This window comes from Cavia porcellus, unplaced genomic scaffold, assembly GCF_034190915.1.
Source record: "Cavia porcellus strain 051 isolate PalLab524CR breed Dunkin Hartley unplaced genomic scaffold, mCavPor4.1 scaffold_20, whole genome shotgun sequence".
Classification (NCBI taxonomy): Eukaryota; Metazoa; Chordata; class Mammalia; order Rodentia; family Caviidae; genus Cavia; species Cavia porcellus.
Window position 1 is genome coordinate 23,524,110 of NW_026947503.1, and position 24,863 is coordinate 23,548,972.

At 38.6% G+C, this 24,863-nt stretch overlaps 1 pseudogene; it reads right to left on the reverse strand.

Annotated features, from left to right (window-relative positions):
* Window positions 1-24,863, reverse strand: part of LOC100727416 (guanine nucleotide-binding protein G(I)/G(S)/G(O) subunit gamma-5B-like) — a 39,579-nt pseudogene that overhangs the window by 237 nt on the left and 14,479 nt on the right.

Sequence of the window (24,863 nt, forward strand, 5' to 3'; positions counted from 1 at the left end):
GACCAGGGTAGCGGGGTAAGGGTCAGCTGGACCAGGCGGCTAGGTAACACACTCTTAATGTCCCCTTCTCTTCCCTCCTGCTCCTCCCTCTATCTCTCAGTCCCCTTTCCATTTGCAAAAGATCCATCTCCCTGATTCTTATTATCTGTCTTTTATTTTGCTCTATTTCTCGCCACTTTTAAAAGCAGTTCCAGAAATCCTCTTTCGTATCCTTACAGAGTATGATTTTTTAAAATACAGTGGATGTCACCGCTGAGTGCCATCTAACAAAAAGGCAAGCTCATAAATATATCACGGTGTGTCCTCATCCACTTTATTCACCAGATCTGGTCCCATACAGTTTCTGGCTCTTCCCTTCAAATCACAGCCATGAAAATTAAATGTCTTGGGCTAGGGAAGACTGGAGGCAGCACTGGTTGGTACTCGCTTTCTGTGTCGCTCACAGCCCACATAACTAACTGGCATCCTCATGTGAGGGCCCATTTTCTCAGAAGCAAAAGAGCTTATTGCTATTTACACCTCTGGAACTGGAAAATTTGCCTTTCATCCAACCAAGTCAGTACATGTTTCAAGTAAAAACAGAGACTTTGAAATTATCATTGTATCTGCTCACAGCTCATGTAAAAGCATGCTGCTTTCACACTCCTTGTCTGTGCTCTTCAAAAAACTAAACTCGGATCAACCTACATCGTGTCAGTTTCCAACACGTGGAAATTTCTCATGGCTCAGTGTTTCACTGAGGAGGATGCTAGGAAGAGGAGAAGAGAGACACCCACAGGACAGGGAAACCTTCCCCTGGCAAGGGAAAAGTGTTGTTAAGCTTGTAGTCTCTTGGGTGTGTCTAGCAGACTTCAAGAGCATTCTCTGCAGGTGGCTGATGATATAGCTCAGTCAGTGATAAAGTGTGTTAGCTATGGTGGGTGAGGTTCTAGGTTCCATCCCCATCACCACAAACAAAATCAAAAAACAATTACTTGTAGGAAATCACGAAAAAAAGGGTCACCTGGTGACCTTTTTGTCACCGTCCCAATCTCGGTCACCTGCATCCAGGAACAACTTTTACTTTCAGTCCTAGAATCAGAGTCCTAGACACTCCTACACATACTTAGCAAGTTTTGGCCTCAACCTCCAGACTGAGTAGATACTCAGGTTGCCCTTAGTCTTTCTCACCAATTACTGCTCCCTTTCTCTATGTATTAAAACAATGCTACTTTCACTCAGAAGGGAAATTACAACACCAGGCCTTCCCCATTGGACAGGTCTGGAGCCCCAGGCAAAATCCTGCAATTAGGACAATTGATTTTTTTTTTTTTATTTAAGGAGAAAAGAAAAGAAAGAAAAAAAAAACAGTGAAGGTGTACAAGTTATACAGATTTACAGAAGAAAAAAATGCGCAGTAGGAAATCACTAGTTAATGGATTACATATTGCCATCTTAGAAATAATTGTTCAAGTCACAAAATTAAAGCTTGTAGAGTGGACATTCCAACAATGATACTGCAAACAGTTCTGTTCAATGATCCAATAAAACTCTGTGATATCATTTTCTATCTTATACATTTAAATATACATGCAGTTATATAGTTTAGAGCACTTTCTTTTCCTCTCTTTTGTACCGTGACTATTACACATTTTGGGTTTCATTGCTCCCACGGTTCTTATTGCTTTTTTGGAAGAGAGTAAAACCAAGTGTGACATAACAGAACAGAATCAGTCAAGTCAAAAGGGTGGACACAATAGATAATATAAAAACATAATACAAGGTGATCAACAATGGTTACCATAATGCCTCCCGCTATTTCTAATAGAATTGCCTATATCATTAGTTGTAATACAATTGAACAAAACCGTAAAGAATAAAACCAACAAAACCAAAACGTTGGAGATATTGAAGGTCTTCAAAAGTAGATAAAAGTCAACGAGAATGGGCGTTATAATGAATCTCATTATCTTCTCAGCTGATGCCTAAACTTTCGAACCTGATACTATCCAGCAAAACAGAATAGAGGAACCTCAGTCAAAAACAAGATGGTGAGAGTAATACAGGGCTTCAAATCGAGATAATAGAAAGTCAAAGTGGGTTACTATATTATATCCTGCTATATTTTTCCCTTTAATTAAATGGATAAAAATAAAAAAGTAAATAATGGAGTGGAGATTGAGAAAAAAGAGGGCATAACAGCAAAACAGGGCAGATCAAAACATAACCATTTAAACAGAATAGTGTTTCACCACCAGATAATCCTGACCCAAAAATAGTTACCATATTGACTCCCTCCCTGAAGTCCTTGAGTACAACTTCATATACTGTAGCATTAAGTATATCAAAACAATGTAAAACCATTTAAGAGAATGACAGCATTATAGAGCATTTAGAATCGACTAACAGAAAATGAACAATGGTCTCTGTATAATCTCCTTGTCTTTAAAAGGTTTTTACTTATACTATCGTACATAACAAAATCCAATAAGATACAACCTGTTTAGACCATTGGAGACAGAAGAACAAAAGCTAGATGAGACTTCAAAACAAGATGGTACTAAATCAGCATTACCTATTAAGATGTCATTTTCTCCAAAAAAAGCTGTTCCTATCATCCAATCTTCTCTGTCTCATTTCTGTTGAGCTCTTTTTCTGTCAGTAGCTGTCAGTTTGTCTTCTTCATTTTGTTCTCTGCTCCATTCATTGTGGCCTCCCCGCCACTATTTCTGGGTTCTTTGTATTTTTCTTTTTTTAGAATATCCTGCAATACTTTCTGTAGGGTTGAATTGGTGGTTGCAAATTCCCCCAGTTCCTCTTTATCCTGGAAGCACCTCGTTTTTCCATCAATTTCCAGGGACAGTTGTGCAGGATATCTCAATCTTGGCTGGAGATTATTATCTTTCAAAGCTTGAATTATTTCTCCCCATGCTCTTCGTGATTTGATGGTTTGTGAAGAGAAATCTGCTGTAATTCTGATGGGTATTCCCTTGTAAGTGATCTGTTTCTTGTCTCTGATGGATTTTAATATTCTGTTCTTGTATTGAATTTCTGGAATTTTTATTATTATATGCCTGCAAACAGTTCTGTTCAATGATTCAATAAAACTCTGTGATATCATTTTCTATCTTATACATTTAAATATACATGCAGTTTCTCTATTAGGGTTGTAGGTAGCTGGGGTCCTGTATGCCTCATACATCTGAGTATCTTTACCTTTTGCTAAATTAGGAAAATTCTCCTGGATTATTTCTGTGAGTAGCTTTTGTAGTTCACTTGTTTGTGTCCCTACTTCTTCTTTTATGTTCTTAATCCTTAAGTTATGGCTCCTCTTATCATCTTCTTGTCTTTGTATTATTGCTGTTTGTTTCTTTGTTATTTTTAAGAAGTTTTTCATTTCATTCTCCCATGTTTCAAGTCTGCCCTCCAATTCAGATAGTCTGTCCTTAGTTTCTTTCAAGCTGTTATGCCAGTCTTGGATAGACTTCTTAATTTCTTGATAGTCCCTTTGAACCTGCTTCACATACTCAATGCTTTCTCTGTTTTCTCCATCAAGCAATTCTCCCCTCTTTTTCTGTTCTTCCATTCCACCATCTGCTTTTTCCTGGGTGGTGCTTAGCATTTCTCTAACTATTCTGCATACTTCTAGCTTCAGGTCATTGATAACTTCATTCCTGAATTGGTCTATGAGGCTCTCTAGATGGCGCTTAATGTATATTGGTGCGGTGTCCATTATTGCCTGATTCTCAGGATTGGGGGCCAAGGAGCCTTTTTTGTTGCTTCCCTTCCCCATATTTTCTGTTCCTTATAAAATGCAATCTTACATAGGAGGCCCGGCTTCCCTGCCTGTCAGCCACAGCCTGATCAAATTGCGCTGGCTAGTTGTTCCCGCCCACCGCTGCGCCCCAGGGAGTCGCGGAGGAGGCAGCCTACGCGGGAGTCGGTCGCTCCTCCGGGCCACCGTCAGGCTCTGGGATCTGGGTTAGGCCAGCCTAGGGAGTCCGCCAGCAGCGTCACTCAGGCCAGGCACCTTTCACCAATCCCGTCTGAGAGGGGAATGTGCGGCTGCATTTGCCACCGCGCCCTGCTCTTACAGGACTGCCTGAGCCCAGAAAAACCTCCGCTGGAGTCAAACTGTGGTAGGGAGACAGTTTCTCGCTCACCTCGCCACCAGTCAGTTCACCTCCTTGTCCGCCCTGTTTCCGACTCCGTTCGCAGACTCCCGTTCCCAGAGCTCGGCGGGCGCGTCTCTCCTTGCCGAGCCGCTGTGGAGGCAGCCAGCCGCCGGATGGTGGGAAACCCAAATCGCGGTTTCCAATGGCGCGCAGTCGAGCCTCCACACCGAGACTTCTCTGTTCCTATTTTAGCGCCAGGACCGCATTCTAAGTTGGATTCTCTCAGCCCAGTTCGTTCCTGAGTCAGCAGAGCCCATCTCTACTGGTTCGTATCTCCTTAGTCCGCATCATTCCTGGCCTCTGAGCCGAGTTTTTCAGAGAGCCTTCAGTAGCTGCTGCTGTCTGTCCGCCATGTTCTCCGATCTCCGACAATTGATTTTTAACTGTGAGTCTTTCCTAGAGGAAAAGAATTTCTCTGTTAAGAAGTCTGCCTGGACTTGTGCATCTCCAAGACAGACACATATTTTCCTCATTACTGTTCTGTTGTGCAATTGTCCTCTTTTTTTATTAACATATTGATTTTCTTTACACTAATAGTTTTTACTCTTTTTACAAAATGTATTGTTAAAACAGAAAACACAAGAAGATGTGTATCCATGGAAGATGATAATGTCTCAGTAGGTACTGATAAAAAATAATACCAAATACGTAAGTAGCTTCTACAGTGTGCTAGACACTGCATGAAGTTCCTTCCAAGTGTTAATTGTCTGCACAACATGCAGCAACCCTGTGAGATGTGTTCCATTATCCTGCTTAGTTCATAAAAGGGGAAAACAAGCCAGAGACTGCCCTTAACTAGCACATCTTCGTTTCCTGTATAATATACCGTATTTCTGAGTTGGGCCCAATGACAGCAACATTCTGAAGCCACCATGGAAACCATGAAATCTCCCATTCTCAGATCTCAGAAATCTCCCATTCTCCAATAGACATAGCTGACCCCAAATATAAACGCAAGAATATTGGGTTACAATGCAGCTCCATAATATAGAACTTGCCTATTATGCATAAGGCTCTGGTATTAATCTCCAACACCTTATATATTTACTTTTACAAAAGGGCTTTTGATCAACTATTTTTTTCTAAACATCTTTAATATTGTACTTTTTATGAGAAAGTGTCCATATATATTTTTAAAGAAAGTGTCCATATATATAGGTTTGAACGGCAGGGATATAGCTCAGCAGCACAGTGCCTGCCTGGCAAGCACAAGGTTGTGAGTTCGATCTCTGATACCAACAAAACAAAACCATATAGATTTTAAAAGCTATTGGAGAAAAGATGATTAGGTTAAAGAAATTCAGTTTGTTATTTTCAGAAGAGTCTTATATAAAGTCCAAATAACTTTAATGTCTTCTAAGAATATACCTAATTTCCCTTAATAACAGAATAAGTATAATTTGTAATTTGTGTGTCATTTATTTTTATCATAATAGTCTCAATTGTTGTTTAATTACAAATTTAAGCATGAAAGAACAATACTGTAACCCACAAAAAAAAAAAGAAAAACAAAAAAAAAATACCTATATAATTGTCAAACCACATGAGATATTTATCTAAAAGAAAGTAGGGAGATTGTTTTTCCCTTCCCCACTTTCTAACTCAGGATTCCTAAAATCAGAAGAAAAAAGAAAGAAAGAAAGAAAGAAAGAAAGAAAGAAAGAAAGAAAGAAGGAAAACTGTTAACCTGTCTATTAGACTACCTGTACTTGGAGTATGGTTTTTTATTTTGTTTTGCTTCGTTTTTCAATTCTTCTCACTGTCACATACACTGACTATATCACAGTGTTCAAAATATACATGAACAATTTAAAGAATAATTATGACTGAACACTTAGGAAACTACCACCACTTGTGACTAGATTCCTGGCAGCGGATGTACATGGAAAAGAAACACACTGCTTACAACTTAGCCCATAAAGAGTTTCCAGATAGGACTCTTTCTCCCTTCATCTACTCTAAAGTGTCTGTATTACCAGCATTATAGCATCACCCCCACAACAGAACTATATTCTCTCAAAGTTGTGGAAATGGAAATCTGAGATCAAAATGTCAACAGATTTGATTTCTCCAAGTCCTCTCAGTTGACAGATCACTGACTGCCTTTTATCTATGTCCTCACAGGACTTTTGCTTTTGAGGACACACCCTGGAGTTTTTCTGTGCATCCCATTTCCTCTTCTGATAAGGATGCCAATCAAATTGGGTTAGCATCATTTTAACTCAAAAATACTTTAAAGATTATATCTCCAAACACCATATTCTGAAACACTACAAGTTAGTGTTTCAGCAGTGGAATTGGAGAAGACACAGTTCAGCCACCAACAGTAAACCTGACACCAATAACTGGTGAAGTCACTAGATGAAACGTTGGGAGAGGGAAAGGGCAGGAAGTTTCTCAACCAGTAATTGTAGCATTGGATTTATCATGAGCAAGAAATAAACTTTTAATTTTGTTAAGCCATTTATGTTTGGAGAATACAGAAGTTAGTCTACACTAGCCAGATATGGTGGTGCACACCTGTAATCCTGACTATTCAGAGGATTACAATTCAGAAGTCAGCTTGCACAAAACTTAATTAAAAGGGCTGAGGATGTAGCTCAGTACTTCCTAGATTAAAATAAAATAAAATAGTTTTCTATACTAACAAAATCAAGTGAAAGAATACTCAATCATCCATTACTCATTTCATCTAATAAATCAAGTTTTTTTTTTTTGAAGGTAGTAAAATACAACAGAACAAAGCCAATTGAGACAGTGTAGTGAAATTGGTACAGAAACTCAGCTGCTGGCTGGGATTAGTCCTGTGTGCCATCCTGACCCCCAGGAGACATTCAGGTCATCACTCCCAGTGGTCAAGGACCCGCCCAGCTCCCAGCCAAACTATACTAGCCTTGGGAGGTTTAACCACCCTACTGGATTACACCCAGTGACCTTCAATCAGGGGACTTGAGAGTACATGAAGTGAGTTCCAGGGAACTAGACTTTGCCCAGGAAGAGATTTAGACCATCATCCACAGTGGTTAGGCTCCTGCCCAGCTTCCCGGAACATGGCAGGTGGCATTGGAAGGCCCAAGGGCCTGACTGGACCACACTCAGCAACCGCCATTCAGTCCCAGGAGCCCAGGGCATAGGAAGACTATTTCCAACACACCCAGAGGAAGCTGTGTAACAACACGTGAAAAAAGAAATATAGGAAAATGAAAAAAAGAAAGACCAAAAGGCAATATCAAACCTCCAGCCCATCCCAAGAAAGCTTAGGACTCATTAAGACTCATGTATACAGAAGAAAATATAGTCATACACGTGAAACACCTGAAGTAATAACAACTAAAATAAAGAAGCAACTCCAGGAAGCTTTAAAGGAATTCAAACTAGAAATAATCTCCCGGGTAAAAGAATAAATGAAAAAAGTAATGAAAGAGATGCTGAACACATCTAAAGAAGACACAGTTAAAAATTAGAAGAACAAAACAAAAAATAGAGTCGCTAGATGAATAATATAAGAAACAAACAGAATACATGAAGCATATTCAATGAAATATACAGGAAATCAAAAATTCCATTGAAAATTGTCAAAAACAACTCAATGAAAGTAAAGACAAAATTTCAGACCTCGAAGACAAGATCACAGCTAGTGAACAAGAAAGGAAACATCTTTTCAAAATAACAAGGAATCAGGAAATAACAATTCAACAGGTACATGATGATGCAAAGAAAAACAACATATGACTGATAGGAATAAATGAAAAAGAAGGGGACAACACAAATGATATCAAGAGGATATTTATAGAAGTAATAGCTAAAATTTCTCAAACATGAGAATGGAACTGACATTAGGATTAGTGAGGCATATAGAACTCCAAATAGCCATAAAAAAATAAAACTACACCCAGACATATAATAATCACCATCCCAGAAATCAAACACAAGAATAGAATATTAGGGTGCTGTCTGAGGCGCAATGGGAATCCTCGTAGTCCTGTGCCATGGCTTCTCAGTTGGAATTCGAGGACTGACTGCTGATGCTAGGGTAGTAATAAACAGAGCCTGGGTGGAGTGCCAGAGCCATAAGCTTATGGTTGAGGATTCGGTCACCATGTAATATATAACTCACTTCATAGCAACTTTAAAGCAGAAATTACAGTCGAGACTTCCGGAAGAACATAGCGGATAGATAGCAGCAGCTACAGAAGCTCTCTGAGATACCCCGGTTAGAATCCCCGGTTAGAACGCTACAGTATGAGGAGTCCTAAGCAAGGGGAAATACACCCTGCCAACCCAGCAATGAACTAAGCTAAGAGAAACCACTGGAAATCCAATCCTGGTGCTATAAGAGGAACAGAGAAAATCTCAGTGCTGAAGCTAGAACCCGAGACACTGGAAGCCATGATTTGAATTTCCTATTGCCACTGCTGCATCCAAATCTGCAGGGCAGGGCAATAGATGTGCGAAAGCTCTGAGAGCAGGAATCTGCAAACAGAGTTGAGAGTGGGACTAGCAGGGAGCCCTGCATCGACCTGCGGTGAGTGAGTGGAACAGGACCCTTTCATAGAGTAGGAAGCTCCAGCAAAGGACATACTGGGACCAGGCAGACTTGCCAGAATAGGGCACTGCAGAGACTTCAGTCACATATTCCCCACTCAAGTGGGATTGGTGGGAAGTGCCTGCCTGCGTGACGCTGCTAAGACCTAGTAGGCTAGCCCAAACCAGGTCCCAGCACCTGGAGGTGCACCCTAGTGGTGAAGCCTTCGGTAGACTGACCTGGAGGGGCAGGCCCAGAAGAGGCTGCCCAGGTCTGTGTCTCCCTAGTAACTGCAGTGGGCGGGAACACCTAGCCGGCACAATTCAAACAAACTGTAACCGACAAAGAAAAAAATTGGGCCTCCTACATTCGCTTGCATGGAAGGAACAAAAAGTATGGGAAGAAGAAGCAACAAGAAAGGGTCCTCAATCCCCAATCCTGAGAACACTGATCCAGGAAAGGAAAATGCAAAGGAAGACAGAAAACATGCAATATCAGACACGGCACCAATAGACATAAAGCAATATCTCCAGAGCATCATAGACAAGTTTAAAAATGAAGTAGTTAATGAAATAAAGCAAGATATAAGTAGAATAGTTAGAGAAATGCTAAGCACTGCCCAAGAAAAAAACGTGCAATGGAAGAACAGAAAAAAAGGGCAGAATTGTTTGATGGAGAAAATAGAGAAAACATAGAATACATGAAGCAGGTTCAAAGACATTACCAGGAAACTAAAAACTCTATGGAAAACTGGCATAACAGCTTGAAAGAAACTAAGGATAGATTATCTGAATTGGAGGGCAGATTTGTAATATGGGAGCATGAAATGAAAAACTTCTTAAAAATATCAAAAAACAAACAGTGATAATACAAAGGCTAGAAGATAATAAGAGGATCTATAACCTAAGAATTAAGAACATAAAAGAAGAAGTAGGACACAAACAAATGGACTACAAAAGATATACACAGAAATAATCCAAGAGAATTTCCCTAAGTTAGCAAACGGTAAAGATACTCAGATGTATGAGGCATACAGGACTCCAGACACCTCCATCCCAAACAGAGCTACACCCAGGTATATAATAATCAAAATTCCAGAAATCCAATATAAGAACAGAATATTAAAAGCCATCAGAGACAAGAAACAGATCACTTACAAGGGAACACCCATCAGAATTATAGCAGACTTCTCGGCACAAACCATCAAATCACAAAGAGCGTGGGGGGAAATAATTCAAGCTTTGAAGGATAACAACCTCCAGCCAAGATTGATATATCCTGCACAACTGTCCCTAGAAATTGATGAAAAAACAAGGTGCTTCCAGGATAAAGAGGAACTAGGGGAATTTGCAACCACAATTCAACTCTACAGAGAATACTGTAGGACATTCTAAAAAAGGAAAATACCAAGATTCCAAAAACAGTGGCAAAGAGGCCACAATGAATGGAGCAGAAAGTGAAATGAAGAAGACAAACTGACAACAAACGACAGTAAAAGAGCTCAACAGAAATGGGGCAGAGAAGATTGGATGGTAGGAACAGTTATTTTGGAGAAAACGAGACATCATAATAGCTAGTGCTGATTTAATATCCTCTTGTTTTGAAGTCCCATCAAGCTTTTGTTCTTCTGTCTCCATCGGTCTTAACAGGTTGTATCTTATTGGATTTTATTATATATGATAATATAAGCAAAAACTTTTATAGACAAGGAGATTATACAGAAACCATTGTTCATTTTCTGATAGTTGGTTCTAAATACCCTGTAATAATGTCAGTCTCTTGAATGGGTTTACATTGTCTTGATATGTTTGGTGCTACAGTATATGAAGTTATACTCAAAGATTTCAAGGAAAGAGACATTATGGTAACTACTTTTATGTCGGGATGTCTTGTGGTCAAACATTATTTTGCTTAAATGGTTATGCTTTGACCTGCGCTGTTTTGTTATTGTGCCCTCTTTTATCTCAGTCTCCTTTTTTTAATTATTTACTTTTTTATTTTTTTTTCTTTTTAATTAAGGAAAAAATAAAAAAATAGCAAGATACATTATAGTAACCCACTTTGATTTCCTATTAACTTGATTTGAAATTCTGTATAGCCCTCACCATCTTGCTTTGATTGATTTTCCTCTATTCTGCTTTGCTTGATAGTACCAAGTTCGAAAGTATAGGCAACAACTGTAAAGACAATAAGATTCATTATGATGCCCACTCCAGTTGACTATTATCTTCTTTTAAAGCCCTGTAATGTCTCCAATGTTTTGGTTTTATTCCTTACTGTTTTGTTCAATTTTATTATAACTGATGATATAGCCAATTCTTTTTAAGATAGCAAGAGGCAGTATGGTAACCATTGTTGATCACCTAGTATTTTGTTTTTACATTATCTATTATGTTCATCCTTTTTGACTGACTCTGTTCTGTTATGTCACATTTGGTTTTACTGTCTTCAAAAAAAAGTAACAAGAACTGTAGCATAATAAAACCCAAAATGTGTAATTGTCATTGTACAAAAGAAATGAATAGAAAGTGCTCTAAAGAATATAACTGCATATATATTTAGTGTATAAGATAGGTAACCATATTACTGAGTTTTGTTGGATCATTGAACAAAACTGTTTCCAGTCTCACTGTTTGAAAGTCCACTTTATATGCTTTAATTTTATAACTTGAACAACTATTTCTAAGATAACAAAATGTAATCTATTAACCAGTGATTTCCTTTTGTCTATTTTTTCTGAAATTCTGTATAACTTGTACCCTATTTCTGTTTATTTTTTTCTTTTTCTCCTTAATTAAAAAAAAGGGGAAAAAAGAATAGAATATTAAAGGCTGTTAGAGAGAAAAGACAGATCACTATAAAGGAAAACCTATCAGAATCACAGCAGACTTCTCAGCACAACCAATTAAGTCAAGAAGAGCATGGAATGTCATATTTCAACTCCTAAAGGAAAATGATTTTCAACCTAGACTGATGTACCCTGCAAAACTGTCCTTCAAAATGGATGGAGAAATAAGATACTTCCATGACAAAGAACAGCTGAAGAACTTTATGATCACAAGCCAATCCTGCAAAGTATACTGAAAGTTTACATATGCATAGGAAAAAAACCACTAAGCAAGGTAGACAATTAAACAGAATGGAAAGATAAAGGTGCAACCACAGAAAGATAACAGGTCAACAATAAACCAATATTTAACAGTGATAACCATTAATGTAAATGGTCTCAATTCACCAATTAAATGAAATGGACTGGCAGAATGGATCAAGAAACAACATCCAACCATAGGCTGTCTACAAGAAACCCACCTAACCCAAAAGGAAACTCATACACTGAAAGTCAAAGGATGAAAAACAATACTTCATACAACAGGAACCCCCCCCCAAAAAAAAAAACAGGATAATGTGAACTTTGCAGACAATGTGAACTTCAAAGCAAGAATGATCTGAAGAGACAAAGAAGGTCATTACATACTGGTTAAGGGAAAACTTCAAGAGGAAGAGATAAATATCTTAAATATATATGTACCAAATTCTAGAGCACCGAGTTATACAAAGCAAGTATTAATAGAAATGAAAAATCAAACTAGCAATTACATGATTATAACAGGAGACCTTAATACACTATTGACACCAAGGGACAGATCAACCAGACAGAAAATCAGCAAAGGAATACCACACCTGTGAACAAATGAACTTGATAGAGTGTTCCATCCAACAACATCAGAATACACATTCTTCTCAGCAGCACATAGGACATTCTCTAAAACAGACCATATATAGGCTCATAGAACATATTTAAATAAATGCCAAAGAATTGAAATTATCCCATGTGTGTTATCTGCTTATAGTGCCATGAAACTAGAAATTAATGATAACAGACACTGCAAAAAACCCACAAACACATGGAAATTGAATAATTCACTCTTGAGCAGTGAGTCACAGAGGAAATTAAAGAATAAACAATACCTACACGCAAACAAAAGTACAAACACAACTTACGGGAATCTGTGGGATGCAATGAAAGCAGTCCTCAGGGGAAAATTCATTGCACTCAGTTCCCACATCAGGAAAACAGAAAAAAAAAATAAACAAATAAACAACCTGATGCTACATCTCAAACATCTAGAAAAAGAGGAGCAAGTCAAACCCAAAGCCAAAGGAAGGGAGGAAATTATAAAGATGAGAGCAGAAATTAATGCAATAGAGACTAAGAAAACAATCCAAAGAATCAATGAACCAAAGAGTTGGTTCTTTGAAAGAACAAATAAAATTGATAAGCCCCTTGACAACCTTATTTTAAAAAGGAAAGAAAAAGCTCAAATTCATGCAATAATGAAGGAAAAAGGTGAAATTACTATAGACTCTGTAAAAATACAGATCACCAACACCTATTTCAAAAACATCTACTCTCACAGACAGGTTCGATAACACAGAAGAAATGGACGGATTCCTAGAAACATATGAACTAACAAAGCTGGGTCAAGAAGATGTAAAACTGCTGAATAACCCACTTTCTATTAATAAAATTGACAATGCAATTAAGTTCTTACCTGCAAAGAAGAACCCAGGCCCAAACATATTCACTGTGGAATTCTACAAGAAATACAAAGAAGACTTAACGCTGACACACCTCAAACTCTTCAATGAAATCGAAAGGGAAGCAACCCTTCCTAAGTAATTCCTGGAAGTAAATATCACTCTAGTACCAAAACCTGACAAATACTCAACTAAAAAAAGAGAATTATAGGCCAATCTCCTTAATGAACACAGATGCAAAAATCCTCAATAAAATACTGGCAAACAGGATGCAGCAAATCATCAAGAAGATTATACACTATGACCAACTGGGATTCATCCCAGGCATGCAGGGTTGGTTCAACATACAGATATCAATAATTGTAATCCACCATATCAATAAAGTCAAAAGAAAGAATCAAATGATCATTTCTATAGATGCAGAAAGAGTTTTTGATGAAGTCCAACACTCATTCATGGTAAGAACCTTACAGGAAATTGAAATAGATGGTCTTTACTCAATATTATAAAGACCATCTATGACAAATCAACATCCAGCATCATATTAAATGGCCAAAAACTGAAGGCCTTTATGTTAAAATCGGGCACAAGAAAATGATGTCCCTTATCACCACTCCTATTCAACATAGTAATGGAAATACTAGCCAGAGCAATTAGACAAGAGAGAGAAATAAAAGGAGTAAAGATAAGAAAAGAATAAGTTAAATTATCATTATTTGTGGATGACATGATACTCTACATAGAAGACCCCCAAAACTCCATTGAAAGATTCCTAGATATAATAAATAAATTCACCAGTATAGCTGGACACAAAAATCAGTGCTCAAAGATCAATAGCATTTCTGTACACTAACAACAAAATCAGTGAGAGAGAAATAAGAGAAGCCACATCCTTCATACTAGCATCCAAAAAAGTGAAATACTTAGGAATTAATCTCACAAAAGAAGGAAAAGATCTATACAGGGAAAATTATAATACACTGAAAAAAAGAAATTGAAGATCTCAGAAAACAGAAAGACATCCCTTATTCATGGATAGGAAGAATGAATATTGTAAAAATGGCCATTCTTCCAAAACTGTTATACAAATTCAATGCAATCCCAATGAAAATATCATCAACATGCGTCAGAGGTCTACAGAAATCACTCCTCAAATTCATCTGGAACCAGAAGAGATCTAGAATAGCATAGGCAATTCTAAGCAGCAAAGGCAAGGCAGGAGGCATCACAACCCCTCACTTGAAGTTATACTACAAAGCTACTACAATAAAATCAACATGGTACTGGAATTAAAACAGATCTGAAGATCAATGGAATAGATTAGATGATACAACCACAACTAAAAACACACTCAACTACCTTATCTTTGATAAAGGGGCCAAATATGTTCACTGCAAGAATGACAGTCTCTTTAATAAATGGTGCTGGAAAAACTGGCTCTCCACATGCCAAAAACTAAAAATAGACCCATGCCTATCACCATGTACTAAACTAAAATCTAAATGGATCAAAGATCTGAATATTAAAACAGAAACACTAAATCTGTTGGAAGACCAAGTAGGTAAAAATCTTGAAGACATAGAGGTAGGTAGAGAATTCATGAACAGGAATCAAATCAAAAGGGAAATACTTCCCAGAATCAATAACTGGGATCACATCTTATTAAAAAGTTTCTGCATGTCAAAGGAAATCTCCAGCATAGTAAAAAGAAAACCCACAAACTGGGAAAAAAATCTTAGTGAACTGCCCCTCAGACAAAGGACTACCATCTAAAACACATACAGAATTTTAAAAAATCAGACCCCTGAAATTCAAAGACCCAATCCAAAAATGGGCATCTGAGATGAATACACAATTCTCAGATGAAGAAATACAAATGGCAAGTAAATACATGAAAAAATATTCATCATCCTTAGTCATTAGAGAAATGCAAATTAAAACAACACTGAGATTCCATCTCACTCCAGAAAGAATGGCCAGGATCAAGAAAACTACCAACAACAAATGCTTGGGAGGCTGTGGGGAAAAAGGAACTTTCCTGCACTGTTGGTGGGAGTGTAGACTGGTGCAACCATTGTGGAGGTCAGTCTGGAGATTTCTCAAAAAGCTGGGATTGGAAGTCCCATTTGTTCCAGCTATTCCACTTCTAGGCCTACTCCCCGAAGAACTGAAAGCATCATACCACAGTGATATATGTGCACCGATGTTTATAGCAGCACAATTTGTAATAGCCAGATCTTGGAAACAACCTAAGGATCCATCAACTGAAGAATGGATAAAAAAGTTGTGGTATTTTTATACAATGGAGTACTGCTCAGGTATCAAGAATGATCACATTGAGATATTCATAAATAAATGGACACAACCTGAGACTATACTCATAAGCAAAATAAATCAAGCTCACATGTATAAATATCATACAGTCTCCCTACTGTAAAAAATGGTAAGAGTGCCTAAGAGTTTATGGTATCATGATTCCTTATTACATTGCTTTGAAGCCTTATAATGTTTTCATTCATTAGTTGGGATGGTTTTATCCTGGTTTATTTGATTTTATTATCTGTGATAGTATGAACAGTTATTTTGAATAAAACAAGACATTATAATAGTCAGTGCTGATTTAATATCATCTTACTCTGAAATCCTACTATGTTTTTATTCTTCTGTTTCCATTGTTTCTATCATACTATATCTTAGTTGGATTTTATTATGTGTGATAGTATAAACAAATTTTCTATTGGAAATGAGATAATATTTTCCGTTCTCTGTTATTTGGTTCTGAATGCTCTATAATGCTTTCATTCTCTTAAATGGTTTTATACTGTTTTGGTATGTTTGGTTCTATCATATATGAAGTTATGATCAACAATTTCAAAGAAAGAGACATTATAGTAGTTACTGTTAATTATGGGTTGTCTTGTGGTAAAATGCTGTTTTGCTTGCATTGTTCTGATCTGATCTGTTTGTTATGTCCTCTTTTGGCTTAATCTCTTTAAAATAAAAAAAATTTTTAAAAGAAATTGGTACAGAACTTCACACCAGGATATCGGGAGGTACCATAGTATATCTTGTTATCATCACAGTAGTTGTTCATTCAATCAGGTATGGCAAAATCAAACCACAAACAGAACATTATAAAACCTATCAAAACAGAATATTGAATAGATCAAAACAATCATAACAAAACAAAACACTGAAAACAATATTTGCCTTCAAAGAGATGGTAGATGGAAATCCCTCATATTTGCTGAATTGCATACAGTCATCCTCCCATGAGACACTCAGACCCCTGACTCTCAGTTGCTAAGGGGGTGGGGTTGCGATGTTTGATTCTCAGCTCTCAGGCCAGTAGCCTCATGGGTGATGCTGACTGGTTCTCTTCCTGGCTCGCCCACCACTGTCTCGAGCCATGGCTCATAAATCAAGTTTTAACATACTAAATTCAGATTATAACAAAAGAGAACAGGTAAAGAGGAATGATTGTAAATTTTTATCCTCTGAGATTGACTTGGTGGTACTTTATGTTCTATAGTGAATTGACATGTTAATTAATGCTTCATGGTATAAACAATTTGAATTAAGATTTTTGGGTTTTATTTTTGTTTTTGAGACAGAGTCCCACTGTGTAGTTCAAGCTGACCTTGAACTCACTGTGTAGCCCAAGATGGCCTTGAACTCACAGCTTTGAATTGAGCCTCTCCAGTTGGGATTAGAAGTTTATGTGACCACCACGCCAGACTAAATTAAGTGTTCTTTACATCCAGTGAATAAATACTTCTGAGTCCTAAGAAGATTACAGAATCAACACCCTGTGTTTGGTATATTGATGAAGCCTGATTTTCTGACAGCTCTGTTTTCTCCTAGGTCTGTCTTCCTGGAACTCCTACAAACAGAGGCCGGGAAGCACCAATTATTCTTCTGCTCAGTAAATCAGGATTTTAAGGAAAGAGCAAAAGGAACTAAAAAGCCACCTTCCTGATCACCTAAATGTGCTCACTTGGTGAAAGGGATCGCACACAGTGAGCAGTGAGAAACACTGAGCAAAGACTCAGATTATAAGCAAGTGTGTCTCAGGGGCAACCTCCCAAGAAAGACCCAGTGTGGCAGGCTCCATGTACACTCACTCACAACTTCCTAGTGCTGAAGATGGACAGGGTCAGGGCTAGCTTCAACTCACCCATCTGGTCCACTAGTACACCTCTCTCCTGAACTCTCTTTGTTCTTTGAGCCCGTCAGGCCTTGGAAGTCTTTATCTAATTCTCCATGGTGGGAAAACTGACTCTGCCTGACCACCTATTCTTCCAAATCTTTTGCATCTTACACCTGACTGTTGGCTTTTGAAACTAACAGCCAAGACTTTGATTCTTGTTTCTCTGATGCTGCCATGACAATTCTCTCTTGAGACAACAGTTTGGTTTCCATCTGCCTCACAACAGAAGGTTCATGAAGCAGCAGGAATATCATACCCAGCAAAACCTTGATTAATACATCAAAGTGACTTCCTGCCACACTATCAAAATAAAGACCTGGAAAACCCTCATCCTCATTTTTATTTCTTTTGGGGGAGAAAGCAATTTGTAAAACTGAATGTTATGTAAGAAACCATTTACAGCTAAAGGCAATCTGTCCTCCTGTGGGACTCCTTGGCAAAGAAACAGATCAGATCGTGTGACCACACTGTACATGACAGAGAGGTTGCCTGCTATCAGGTGAAATTAAACTCTCCTCAGAGACAAATGAGGCTTAGGGGTTACCAGGTGGGTACCCGTGTTCTCTTACAAACAAAGTGTGGTCATGTGTGGTGGCTTTTCAAAGGCATATGTCATCTTGGGTGTTCAGGTCAGAGCAACAATTATGAAGAAGGGTTCTCCTGGGCTGATTACAAGGCAATATCAACCAAGGTTTAGAACTAAACATTTGACACAGAATTAAATATTAGCTAATCAAAGATGATCATTTTCCTGCTTCATAGAAAGTTCATCTAGCTGACAGTGGCCCAAGCCTGAACTTCAGCACTCTGGGAGGCTGAGGCAGGAGCATCAAAAGTTGAAGCCCAAGCAACTTACAGACACCCTGTCTCAGAATAAAAAATCTGCTGCAGGTGCATTAAAAAGGCCATGGGTTCAATCCCTAGTATCACAAAAGAAGTAGAAGAAAAAAGAAAAGGAGGGGAAGGAGAAAGAGGAGAGGGAGAGGGGAGGTGAGAGGGAGAAGAAGGGGAAGAGCAGGGGAGGGGCGCAGGAGGAAGGCTGAACTAGAGAAAAGTCAACCCACATCTGTTTGTTCTATTTCATTGGTTCTGGGGACCAACCCCAGGGCCTTGTGCATACTAAGTATGTTCGCAACCACTGAGCTACACACCTAGCTACCTCATGTATTGAAAGCATTGAAAAGTTAATATGCTATGACAGTAACTGATGAAGCTTCAAGACCAGAATACACTGAAAGGGACTTATAATTTCAAGACATTTTCCAATGGAGACATCAAGAAGCCACCAAGTAATCAACATTTGACCCCAGCTTGTAGAATCATTTAAGGTTGCTCAAATCCTTTGGTTTTTTTACCCTTCTTCTGCAGATAGAAGGCTTGAAAACAGACCTGAGAATTTGCTTCAGATTCAGAAGGAATAGGTTGGCACGAGCATACAAAAGCAATAGTGAGAGTGAGTGGTTTTTCACTGCTAGAGTATTAGGGAACGTGAGTGGGGACCAAAAGCTGCTGAAATAAACTTTCCCTTGAGCTGATTGGGTTAGTCAGTAGGCAAGAGGTTTGATTTAACCTTTTCCTGCGTTCAATTAATACAGAAGGTGACAAATCACAAGATTACCCTACAGCTGGGTATGTAGCTTAGTCAAGCACATGTCTAGCATGTATGAGGGCTTGGGTTCAATCCCCAAAACATAAAGAAAGAAAAAAGGGAGGAAATGGGGAGGGGAAAAAGGAAGGGAGGAGGAAGGCAAAAAAGGAAGCTGAGGCAGGAGGATCATTGCAAGTTCAAGACCAGCCTGGGCTACAAAGTGAGCTCAAAACCAATCTGAACTGCATAGCAGGATTTTGTCTCAAAAAGCCAAAAAAAAAAAAGTGTCTTTCTGATGTTCTTGGGCTTTATGGCAAAAGCTGCTGACAGCCATGACAGCCATGACCATGCCATCCCCCCTCACTACTGCTACAGTGATGGCTTATGCATAGTGGACCTACAGTATCAGCACAATGCAAACTCATGAAAAGGACAACAGCCTGGCAGAGCAAGGCTTCAACTGAGATGAAAAAGTGGATTCCAGCACCACAGCAGTGATAAAGACATGCTTTATTAATGCATGAATATGTGGGTGAAGTATGGCATGCTTGCAAGGCATTATGCACATAATGAGCAGCCCATCATGTATGATGCATTCCCCTTTGAGTCTAATATTCTCAAATAATGACAAAAGGAAGGTAAAGCTAAGTATGTCCATGATGATATGTATGAGCCCCAAATTAAGGTCATAAATGTTTAACACATTTAAATTTATTTAAATAAAGTATCAAAATTCAAAACAGATGGGAGAAGACCTGGGTGTGGTGTGCACAGCTGTAATCCCTGCACTTAGGTGACTGAGGCAGGAGAATCTCCACGAATTCTGGACTACTTAAGAAGTTCAAGGCCGGGGCTGGGGATTTAGCTCAGCGGCATAAGCACCTGCCTTGCAAGCAGGCGGTTGTGAGTTCGATCCCTGGTACCGAGAAAAAGAGAAAAAGAAAAAAAAAAATTAAAAAAGTTCAAGGCCAACCTGAACTACTCAGTGAAATCCTGTCTCAAAAAACCAAAACAAGAAAAAGAAATTATTAAATGAGAGTTGATTAACCTTCATAATTACATTACTCTTATAGGATTATATTAAAGTATCAAAATAGTTTCAAAATGTTGACAGTGATGGATGAATTTCTTCTCTTATTCTCTATGCCCTTCTGTATTTTGAACCTTTTAATATTAAAAATTTGAGAATAAATTTAAGGACTCAAGTAGGTGACAGCACTGGTCATATGCCAGGCTCTGAGTCCTGGAAATACAGCAGTGCATGACGAGCCGCAGCTGCTGCATTCTCTAGAGGGGATCAGACTACTAACAAATCAGCACCAAGTTGCAAGGAAGAATAAAGCAGGCTGGATACAGTGAGTGGTGGCAAAAAACAAGGGCACGATTTTCTTTTTCAGTAGTGAGGATTGAACACAGGGCTACATTTCCAGCTACACTGAGCCACATTTCTAGCTTTGTCCACCTTAAAAAAAAAAAAAAAAATGAGGTCTCCTTAAATTGCTCAGGGTGGGATCAAACTTTAATCTCCTGTATCAGCCTTCCAGAGTGCTGGTTTAGGTGTGCACCACCACACCTGGCTATGGGAGCACAATTTTAAAGTAGTCCTCAACGGTTTCTCAGATAAGATAAATGAAAGTCTGAAAAGGGGGCCATGGCAGAGCAAAAGACCAGTAGTAAGCTATTATCCAGCCCCAGTGAAAGATCATGATGGCTTGAGTAGAATGAACGGGAAGGATCATATTCTGTCCATATTTGGGAGATACAGCTGTCAGGATTTGCCAATGAAGTAAATGTGCAAGGTATAGTAAAGAGGTTTTCCCTGTCCCACTTTGCTTCAGAGGCCATCTAGCTGTAGTCCGGGTGGCATATGAAAGGCAGATGATGAAGCTTCACTTGGGGATCGAACTCACACAACCTCATACTTACCAGGCAGGTGCTTGTGCCGCTGAGCTTTCCCCAGCCCTAAAACTTCACTTCTGCAGCACCTTTGGCATGCCGTCCCACCCTTTCTCTTGTCTGGATTCACAAGGTCTTGGCATCTCCGTCACCATCTCCATTTCACTGAAAGAAAGTCCTAGACTAAGTAAAGCAGCCATGATCACAGCACTGGTGAGGGACAGAACAGAGCCTGACATGAGCCTTTTCCAATTTAGCTGGGTAGTTCTGGGGGCTGCTGACCCCCAGAGAACAGTGACCATGTGAGTTAGAATAGTGTTCTTCACCATACCTGGCTAAGCACCTAGCATACTGTGGGCCTTCAACAAATATTTTCTGAAGTCCCTGTGGGCAGCAGTATTGTGAAAATCTAGGGCACAGGCTTTGTTAACACAATCAAAAAGAGAAGAGAAGAGATAGAAAAAAATCCATTTTTTAACGCATGAGGATAATCACACTTGACCTTCATAATGGTTAGAAGAGTTAAATGAAATCATATTTGTAAAACTTTTAATATAAGAACTGACACATGTCAGGTAATTGTATTTAATCTATTATTTAAACAAGGATGCAGAGACTAATCTCTTCTCACTCTTCAGTGTCACTTCCTACCAAACCAGTTAGAAGACCCTGTAGCTTAAAATAGAACACTGGGGACATGGATTCCACTCACCACCCAGGGCAGGCCTGAGAGGCCTGCTGTGCTGGCTGAGGAGCACAGGCTGAGTCATCCCAGCTGCCAGGGGGGAAATTTTAACTCCCACGGGGCCATGTTTCTGACCAGATTCACAATAAACTCACAGCTAGCTCTCCTGTCTGTGGGGAGTTTAATGAGGAGCAAAAGACCTTGTGTGTTTCTGGGGTCTGCACAGTCAGCTGCAGATGCTCATCTTGTCTCAGACCCAATCGGCCTGGTGCCAAAGAGACATCTGGTTTTTACAGTCTACAAAGGAAAGTAGAGAGGCATGGGTTGTTAGATTTTTGTGGGTAGCTACATAATTAATTAATTAATTAAACAATTAAAATCATTTCCAAGTTTGACTAAAAAATTAACATACTTTTTAGTTGTCCTAATTTCCTCTTTATCCCCTCCACTGCCTCATCTAAGAAAACTCTTCAGTATTTATGAGCCATCCTACAAGGGCATCTCTGCCTACTGTCAGGAACTGGCTCACTGTTCAGATCCACATTGGTCTGTCTAGTCCTCAGCACCTCTGGCATGGCACTACCTTTCCCTTTGGCATCTCACTACCCACTTGGGAGCCTCCCTCTGCACTCCTTTGCAGTGCCTTTCTCTATCAACCTGATTGCAATGTGATATAGCAAATGTGGAAGACGGAAGCACCCCAGGAGCCAGCCAGCCACCTGGGTATAGCAAAAAGTTCCACCAAACCCTAAAGGAATGTCTTGTAATGTCCATCCAGAGGGTACTCATTAGTCTAACCAAGCCCTGACCTTGACACTGACACTGGCTCTGATGGGTATACCATATTGTTTATAAATAAGGGCACTAAAATCTGAAGTTCAGTGCCACAATGGAAGTGAAGGAATCATCTGTTGTTGGAGTTCCTGCCCAGCTGCTCTTCATGTTCTACTAGAAGCTTAAAATGTACAGTGTGTTGTGGCGGCAGTGGCAGAAGGGAATGGATCAAATCAATCACTCTGAGGAGTCAGAAGTCATGTCATGAGTTCCAGAACAGGAGCTTGAACCCAAGGCCCCAGGGGTGCTCTCTACCACTGAACTATACAACCAACCCAAAAATCTTACATTCTGAAATGGTTCTGGTAGTCACTCATTTGGTTGAGTAGAACCAATCAGGTTGAGTAGAACCAGGTTGACAGAGTTGCTGGACTTTATGGTGACCTTTGGGTCCTTAGAAGAAATTATTTGTGATATCCTGACAGACAACAAAGATAATTGACAGTGGTTTAGAAAAGACTGGGAACAATATGTGGCCTTTGCTGGAGCAACTTCTGAAGCAACTCACCAGGCTCACTACTTGAAGAGAAGTAGAGAAAGACATGGTCAGGGAGTTTAATTACTGTTTATTGTCTGTTTGGCAATCATGAACACCTTGGTTATTTTACACACAAAGTTCCACTCCTCCTGAGGATTTTTCTAAAAATATTGTTATTAACATCTCCTCTTCAAAGTGTATAGACAGAAATAATACTATATACAGTCTGCTATGGTGTGTGTCTAGATATCCCCTCAAAGCCTCATGCAGTCATAGGTGGGGATGTTCAGAGGTAGCTGGATCTAGAGGGTGTTATTCTGGGATCAATGGTGTGTGATTATTTTTTTTTTAATTTTATTTAAGGAGAAAAAGAAAAAAAGCAGAGAAAGGGTACAAGTTATACAGATTTACAGAAAAAAATAAACAGTAGGAAATCACTAGTTAATGGATTACATATTGTCATCTTAGAAATAGTTGTTCAAGTTACAAAATTAAAGCTTATAAAGTGGACATTCCAACAGTGAGACTGCAAACAATTCTGTTCAATGATCCAACTAAACTCAGTAATATCATTCTCTGTCTTATACACTTAAATATACATGCAGTTATATCATTTAGAGCACTTTCTTTTCCTCTCTTTTGTACAATGACAATTACACATTTTTGGGTTTTGTTGCTCCCACAGTTCTTATTACTTTTTTGGAAGAGAGTAGAACCAAATGTGACATAACAGAACAGAGTCGGTCAAATCAAAAGGGTGGACATAATAGATAATGTAAAAGCATAATACAAGGTGATCAACAATGGTTACCATAATGCCTCCTGCTATCTCTAATAGAATTGCCTATATCATCAGTTATAATAAAACTGAACAAAACAGTAAAGAACAAAACCGACAAAACCAAAACATTGGAGACATTACAGGTCTTCAAAAGTAGATAATAGTCAACCAGAATGGGCACCATAATGAATCCCACTATCTTCACAGCTGTTGCCTAAACTTTCAAACCTGGTACTATCAAGCAAAACAGAATAGAGGGACATCAGTCAAAACAAGATGGTGAGAGCAATACAGGGCTTTAAATCAAGATAATGGAGAGTCAAAGTGGGTTACTATAATATATCCTGCTATTTTTTAATTTATTTTTCCCTTAATTAAAAGAATAAAAATAAAAATAAATAATAAAATGGAGATTGAGATAAAAGAGGGCATAACAGCAAAACAGCGCAGATCAAAACATAACCATTTAAGCAGAATAGTGTTTCACCACAAGATAATCCCAACATAAAAGTAGTTACCATATTGTCTCTTTCCTTAAAATCTTTGAGTATAACTTCCTATACTGTAGCATCAAATATATCAAAACAATGTAAAACCATTTAAGAGATTGAAAGTATTACAGGGTATTTAGAATCAACTAACAGAAAATGAACAATGGTTTCTGTATAATCTCCTTGTCTATAAAAGTTTTTGCTTGTACTATCATACCTAATAAAATCCAATAAGATACAACCTGTTTAGACCAATGGAGACAGAAGAACAAAAGCTTGATGAGACTTCAAAACAAGATGATACTAAATCAGTATTACCTATTAAGACATCATTTTCTCCAAAATAGCTGTTCCTATCATCCAATCTTCTCTGCCTCATTTCTGTTGAGCCCTTTTTTGTCATTAGTTGTCAGTTTGTCTTCTTCATTTTGTTTTCTGCTCCATTCATTGTGGCCTCTCTGCCACTATTTCTGGATTCTTCGTATTTTTCTTTTTTAGAATATCCTGCATTATTCTCTGTAGAGTTGAATTTGTGGTTGCATATTCTCCTAGTTCCTCTTTATCCTGGAAGCACCTTGTTTTTCCATAAATTTCCAGGGATAGTTGTGCAGGATATATCAATCTTGACTGGAGATTATTATCTTTAAAAGCTTGAATTATTTCCCCCCACACTCTTCATGAT